This window comes from Nicotiana attenuata, unplaced genomic scaffold (genome assembly GCF_001879085.1).
Source record: "Nicotiana attenuata strain UT unplaced genomic scaffold, NIATTr2, whole genome shotgun sequence".
Lineage (NCBI taxonomy): Eukaryota > Viridiplantae > Streptophyta > Magnoliopsida > Solanales > Solanaceae > Nicotiana > Nicotiana attenuata.
This window is the reverse complement of record NW_017670949.1, coordinates 386,542-393,560: the sequence shown is the minus strand read 5'-3', so window position 1 is coordinate 393,560 and position 7,019 is coordinate 386,542.

Here is a 7,019-nt window from a genome sequence, read left to right as displayed (position 1 = left end):
GGAAGAAGAACCAAACTCAAATCTGGTTAGAGACTCGTGCTGATAACGTGTTACGAACTTAGCTCAANATATGAGGTATGTTATGGGTATAAGACCATTATTGGGTTCAGAATGAGGTGAAGGCCTTGTCAGGAGTGTAGATCTAATGTTTTGTTGACTCGGCGATTGATTATAAATGTTGGTGCATCTCTTACGTCAGGGCGGTATGGTAAAGGTTAGAGTGGGGCCTGTATATGTCGTTGGGTGCAATGGGAGCATCAGATTAGTAGGATTTTGACTAAGGGTTATGGTGGTCCTATGAGTGGGAAATGCAAAGTGTGAAATCAACAAAGTTATGCAATCGTGTTTGAGTACAGCGTGTAGTGATTGAAATGGTGATTGTATATTGGAGACATGCCTAGCATAGGATTCCGGATGTTGGAATCGGGCTCTAAGGAATATCTTCAGAATTTATCGAGCCAATGTGCTCAGCTAAGTTGTGGTAGCACGGGAAGGTGCATGAGGTGCTAAACAGTGATTTCAGACTACTTCCGTGTAGTTCTCAGCACGTTCGAGGACGAACGTTTGTTTAAGTGGGAGAGAATGTAACGACCCGACCGGTCGTTTTGAGTCCTAGCGCTCCATTCAGCAGTCGGAGGCCATGAACAACTTCATTTCAGGTATTTTGACTTGTGCACGTGGTCGGAATTAAGTTTCAGGAAGTTCAAAGTTAATTTAGAAAGAGAATTCTCATTTCAGAAGCTTAAAGTTGAAAGAATGAACTAGGATTGGAATTTTGTGTAAACGACCTCGGAATCAGGATCTGAAGGTTCCAGCAGGTTCTTATGATGATTTCAGACTTGGGCGTATGCCCGGTTCGGGTTTTGGATAACCCGGGAGTGTTTTGGCGCCTATTGTGGAAGTTAGCATTTTAGAAGGAATTTCATAAGTTTGGTTTGAAGAGCATTTTGGTGTTATCAATGTCCGTTTGGTATTCCGAGACTGGGAGTAGCTCCGCATGATGATTCTGGAGTTGGGAGTGCGATCGGAAATGAATTCGGAGGTCCGTAGAACATTTGAAGCCATTTGGCTAAAGATATAAATTTGAAGGTTTTGAGGAGTTTGTCCGGTGGTTGACTTTTTGATATCGGGGTCGAATCCAATTTCAGAAGTTGGAGTAGGTCCGTAATGTCAAATATGATTTGTGTGCAAAATTTGAGGTCAATCGGACGTGATTTGATAGGTTTAAACATCGAAAATAGAAGTTTGAAATTTTAAAGTTCATAAAGCTTGAATTGGGGTGTAATTCATGATTTTAGCGTTGTTTGATATGATTTGAAGCCTCGAGTAAGTCCGTAATGTGTTTTGGGACTGGTTGGTGTGATTGGTTGGGGTCCCGGGAGCCTCGGGTGGATTCCGGGTGGTTACTGGATCGAAATTGGAATTTGGAAGAGAGCTGAAGGCATCTGGTTGCTGGTGTTTTTGCTTCTGCGGTTGGCTGACCGCAGAAGCGGCACCGCAAAAGCGAACGGGGAGCCGCAGATGCGGTTTTTGGTCCAAAGCTTGAGGACCGCAGATGCGGTCGAAATTCCGCAGAAGCGGAACCGCATCTGCGGAAGGGGCATCGCAGAAGCGAGAAAGGGCGGCATGGAAAGGAACCGCAGAAGCGACCTTTGGACCGCATAAGCGGAACCGCTGATGCGGCATGGCTTCCGCAGAAGCGAAAATGACTGGAAGCAGAACCTTGTTTTAAATCGTGGGATTGAGTTCATTTCTCCCATTTCTTCATGGCTTGGGCGATTTTTGGGGAGCTTCAAGAGAGGATTTTGTCGTCAATGTTGAGGTATGTTATCCCCACCACTTTCGAGTTGAATATATCAATTATATATGGGTTTAAGCATGGAAATTAGAGTAAATATTGAGGTTTTGGTTGAAAACCTAGAAAATTATAATCTTGGATTTTAGCCACGATTTTGTGTATGGAATTAAGAGAAAATTATATATTTGAGTTCCTAAGGTCATGGATAATCTTTATCTTCGAAAAATTTCGAATTCCGGGCACGTGGGCCCGAGGGCATTTTGGTCATTTCTCTAAGAGGAGTTGGGAATTTGTATAATTTGAATTGTTAACGAGTATTTGAGCATGTTCTCATTAGTTTGTCGTTAAATGGCTAGTTTTGCGGCATTGTGCGTCGGTTCAAGCCTTCGGAAGAATGTAGAATGCCGGTTATGAGTCTTCGGAGCGAGGTGAGTCTCCTTTCTAATCTTGTGAGGGGGAATTTACCCCATAGGTGAGTTAAATTGGTTATGTGCTCCTATTTGTGGGGACTACTTACGCACGAGGTGAAGAGAGTCCGTGCGTAGCTACTATTATGCTATTGTCTGGGTAGTTAGGACCCAAAATCATGTTATACTTGGATTACTGTGAACCCATTGATAATTTGAAGTGTTTCAATCACCTTGAATTGGTAAAGGAATTTTAAAAAGAGAAAGTTGTTTATTTGGATGATTATCCTCGATGCGCTCATAATTTCCTACTTGAGCATGTATTTTATGTGTGCCTGCGTCGCATGGATGATTCACGAGCAGGATATGTGTTTATTTATGGAACGAGCCGAACGCCTCGGTGAAAATAGATGCATCTATGGTTCGTGCCGCTCGACCCTCGGCAGTGCACAGTTTACATTCCTGTTGGAGCGGGCCTTCGCCTCGGTGTGATTTGCGCATGTTTATCTGTTACTTGAAGAATCGTAAATGTGGAATTGGCCCTATGTGGCTTGATATAAACTGATAAGGTAATAAAGAATAGACTTTGGAGCCCTTGATGTATTATTGAAGGTGTTTACCTGTTTTCTGGCTTCACAATTAGAACTTCTGTATAAACCCATGATTTTTTCTCGTACTTTTAAAATATTGTAAATTGACCTCTAGTGAGTGTCGAAGTTGGCCATCTCGTCTCTACCCCTTCGGGATTAGGCGGGATACTCACTGAGTACACGTTGATTACGTACTCATACTACACTTCTGTGCATTTTTGTTGCACAGGTACATGTACAGTTCTAGCAGCCTACTGGGCGTAGCAGCATGGATAATTCTGGGACTAGGTGAGTTGCAGTTTGCGAGGAGACCCGCAGCCAGTGTAGTTCCTTTCTGCTCTTTTATTATTTATTCCCTGTCCACTATATTTTGGACAGATGTTGTATTTTATCTTACTTATCAGTTGTCGCTCATGCACTTGTGACACCGGGTTCTAGGATGGTTTTTCGAAAGATTGGAATTAATTGACATTGTTTGATTTGAATCGAAGCAAAAACCTCTTATTTATGGAAAATGGAAGGAAATTTCTGGAATTTGATGTATTTTAAAAGAGGATTTTAAATCGGTAATTTAATTGGCTTGCCTGACAGCGGTGTCCGGCACCACCACAACCCTTAGTGGATTTTGGGTCGTGACAACATGGTATCAGAGCCAGGTTCCCGTCGGTCTCACAGTCATGAGCAAGTCTAGTAGAGTCTCGCGGATCTGTACAGAGACGTCTGTACTTATCCTCGGGAGGCTACAGGGCTGTTAGGAGTACTTCCCTTCTTTGTTTCCTTATCGTGCGGTTCAATTCCTTTGAGGCTTATGCCTTTGATTCTTTCTACTCAATTATACGTGAGCTCTTGTTATAAATCGGAAGTTGAAGGATTGCAATGGTACCACAAATGTGGCGCGGGATGATTCTTCCGGTATAGTTGATTGGGCTATTATAGTCGCCTTATGGAAGGATATTCTAGTATTCAGCTCAGTAACAGAACTTTTGAGAGCCTTGAGGCTAGGCACAGGTTGCCATGATGCTTATGAGCGATTATTCCGCAGTGTTGTTGTGATGGTAGGGTGTTTGCCCACGTGTCGGGGCAGTGAATGAATTGAAGGAAGGTTTACTCAGTGTGTAATCAAGGGATTCAGTATTTTATTCCCGGCGGGGTAAGGTCAATCGAACTAAGGATGGTCAGATGTGGACTAGTGGAAGTAATGAAACGTGGTAATTGCAAGCGTGAAGGAGTTCTCTTCTTTATTGGGGTGCGGTTGTCCTAATTAGACGTATTAAGTTTATCAGTGTTACAATCCTCTATGACTCGCCCTTGGGGCATGATATTGTGAAATAGTACCAGAGATGCAACTATCAGATATCGCGGGATGCGGTGGCTCCGGACTGAATCAGTATTGCAAATGCTGATGGTTTGATAAAGACGACCTTCGGAAAGGTTTGGGATTAGTAGCAAATTGTGGATCCTAGTTCTATGAAGATAAATTTTATTAAGACAACGACTGAGCAGTGAAGGATGAGAAAGACATGTGGGAAGTGTCAGGTGGAGATTTAAACTTCTAAAGGGCCAGGTAAGAAGCGTAGGTCGAGCAGCTGGTTAAAGGAGCGAGTTTGCCCAAAGTGGGAGAGTGGCGGAGCCGTATAGGGCTTAGGATGGCTACACGCCTAAGGAGAGTTTGGAATGGTCTGGGATTTTAGCGACGGGCAATTGAAGTCTACAGGTTTAACTCGAATCATGGGTTGTTATGCGGCAGGAGATTCGGTATAGCGGAAAGGAGCTGCTTGAAATAAAGAAGGATGCAGCATAACTCTGAAATAGGGAAGGCGTTGTCGCGCATTTGATTGATGTCCACGAGGGATGAATGGGCTCGTGCAGCTGGAGAGTGAGCTCGGACTCAGGATGGGTTATTGATGTCGTAGTGATTGTACCCCGTGCAGCAGCGTTGGAAGATGCCGGGGAGTGATTTCTACAGGTGGGGTATTCCTGTGAGCAGGTTAGCAGTCGCGTGGTTGGCGAGGCTTCTGCGAAGAGTTCTACTGGATATGCAGAAAAGGGAATTGTTGTGTGAATGGTGTTATTAATTTGGAGTATCAATTGGGGTTCTACGGTAAGATATCGAGAAGGCTAGGGATTGATTGCGCAAGGTTATGTCAACAAGAGATTAAGAATAATGGTGAACTCCAGAGTTTTGTAATAATGGCTTCAAGCTAAGTGGGAGAGTCCCACCGCTTATGATTTGGGCTTCATGGTTAGCAACTTGCGAGGTTTCCAGTTATTAATATCTCGATGGGTTATCTCAGCTACGGAAAAGACCATAAGTGGTAATTTGAGCGAACGAATTGTTGGAGGCATGCTATGGTTGGCCTTATTGGCTCATGTGCGGACTTGGAAAAAGGTTCAGGATTTATGCCTTGTATAGATACAGGTTTCAGAGGAAGTGATTTCGTCGGGTGTTTCGCCGAGAGAGTAATCGTGTGTTATAAGATTTATGGAGCTGATTAAATTCGGGACCAAGTCAGAGCGGGTGGCTCTCAGTAACGGTCCTAGTGGATTCAAGAGGTAAAGTGTGGTGCCTAATGATGTCGAGCTTATAGGTACAATTAAGAATCAAGCTTTGTAGCAGCTTATGAGGAGAGGCGCAGAGTGTTCCGAGGTGTTTGGCTCGTGATGTAGCAATTGGGAGGTATGAAATGGTTCGTGAGATTTGAGACAGCATGGTCTCGTGATTCGAGGTCACTCGGGGTGAGTGTAGATGGAGTATGTTATGTGTTGAATGGAGTTAGTATTATTTCCAAAGCACTCAAGGATAAATTGGAAGGAAAGGGATTGATTAGCCATAGTTGAACTTGGCCTGTTGGGATCTGTGATCAGTTCATTCAGCGTGATCAGGTTACGTGTATGATTCGTGACGGTACGTATCAGGCTTGTCGGCCGCCGCAATCGATGTTATTCAGAAGCCTTCTATCGTTATGGCTGGTTGTGTGGAAGCAAATTCCGGAAGGGGTTATGGTGGCTTGGACCACTACTTGCAGATTTGCATATCCTACGGTTATGGGAATTTACCTGCGTGTTGCTATGGTTCTCCTGAAGTGAGTAAGTGCGAAGTTCTTATATGATGAAGTGTTAAAATATTAATGATTTCGGAGTTATGATGAAAATCGTGCTCTATCGTATATTAGCACGTTGGGTGCAGTGAGTAGCATAGAAATTCGAAGTGAGGATTAAGGTTGCAGTTTGGTGCTGGTAAGGATGTCACGGGCTCGGATGAGCATGGAAAGGGGTGAATGATTAAAGTAAATTGGTGTTGTTTCAGCGCCACCTGAGATCGATGTTTTGTGAAAAAGGCTTTGTGTCCTAGTTAAGGATTCTTGATCGCTTTTCAGCGTTAGTGCGGCCGATGGTTGGGATGAGCGGACCCGATATTTATTTCGGAAGATTGTAAGGACGTGACCCACGGGAAAATTGTGTAAGTGTGACATGTGGTCACTTGATGGACTAAGGAATTAGACCAAGTATGAGGATTGTGGCAATATCATTGATTTGAGAATTTAGGCCTAGAGGGCACTTCGTTTATTGGGTTATGAACTGAGGAGGTTGCTCCTGTTATGATGGTTGTTCTTATGTATTATTAGGAAAAGGGAGTTACTATGGACCTTTGAAAGGTAATTAGCCAAGAGGGCACAATCAGAAATCGGCTTGAGATCAATAGATTGATTTATATATGTGAACAGGGCTTTATAGCAGGCCAGCTGTGTATGTTTCAGCGAGCGTTCCTTATGAAGGGACAGTCGGGGTGTTATTTTGTCATCAGCTATTCCAGGTAATGATGTATGGCGCCGTATAAGTTGTGAGACGGCTTGGTAAATTCTTATATGTTAAGGTTTCGCGTGGCGATGATGTTATGTGAGCGGAATGGCTCTTGAGATTCAGATCTTGTACCGCACCTTAGTTGTGCTTGAGTTTTGTAGCCTATAGCGCTATGTGTTTTCTCAGGGATGGTATTATGCACTTAGCATGCTTACGATCGAAATTCGATATTTTTATTGTAATGAGCAGATTTAGCTCGAAGTGCAATCTCCTTATGTGAGATCTATGTGAGGATCGGGTGGCACGCCGCCATGGGTATGTTATTTGGATCGGGTTGCGCGCTGCAACAGTGTGATGTCAAGTCTAGTTTTATATATGTTGTTCCTTGTGTGTTTCGTTTCCTATTTTCTGAGGGAAGTCCGT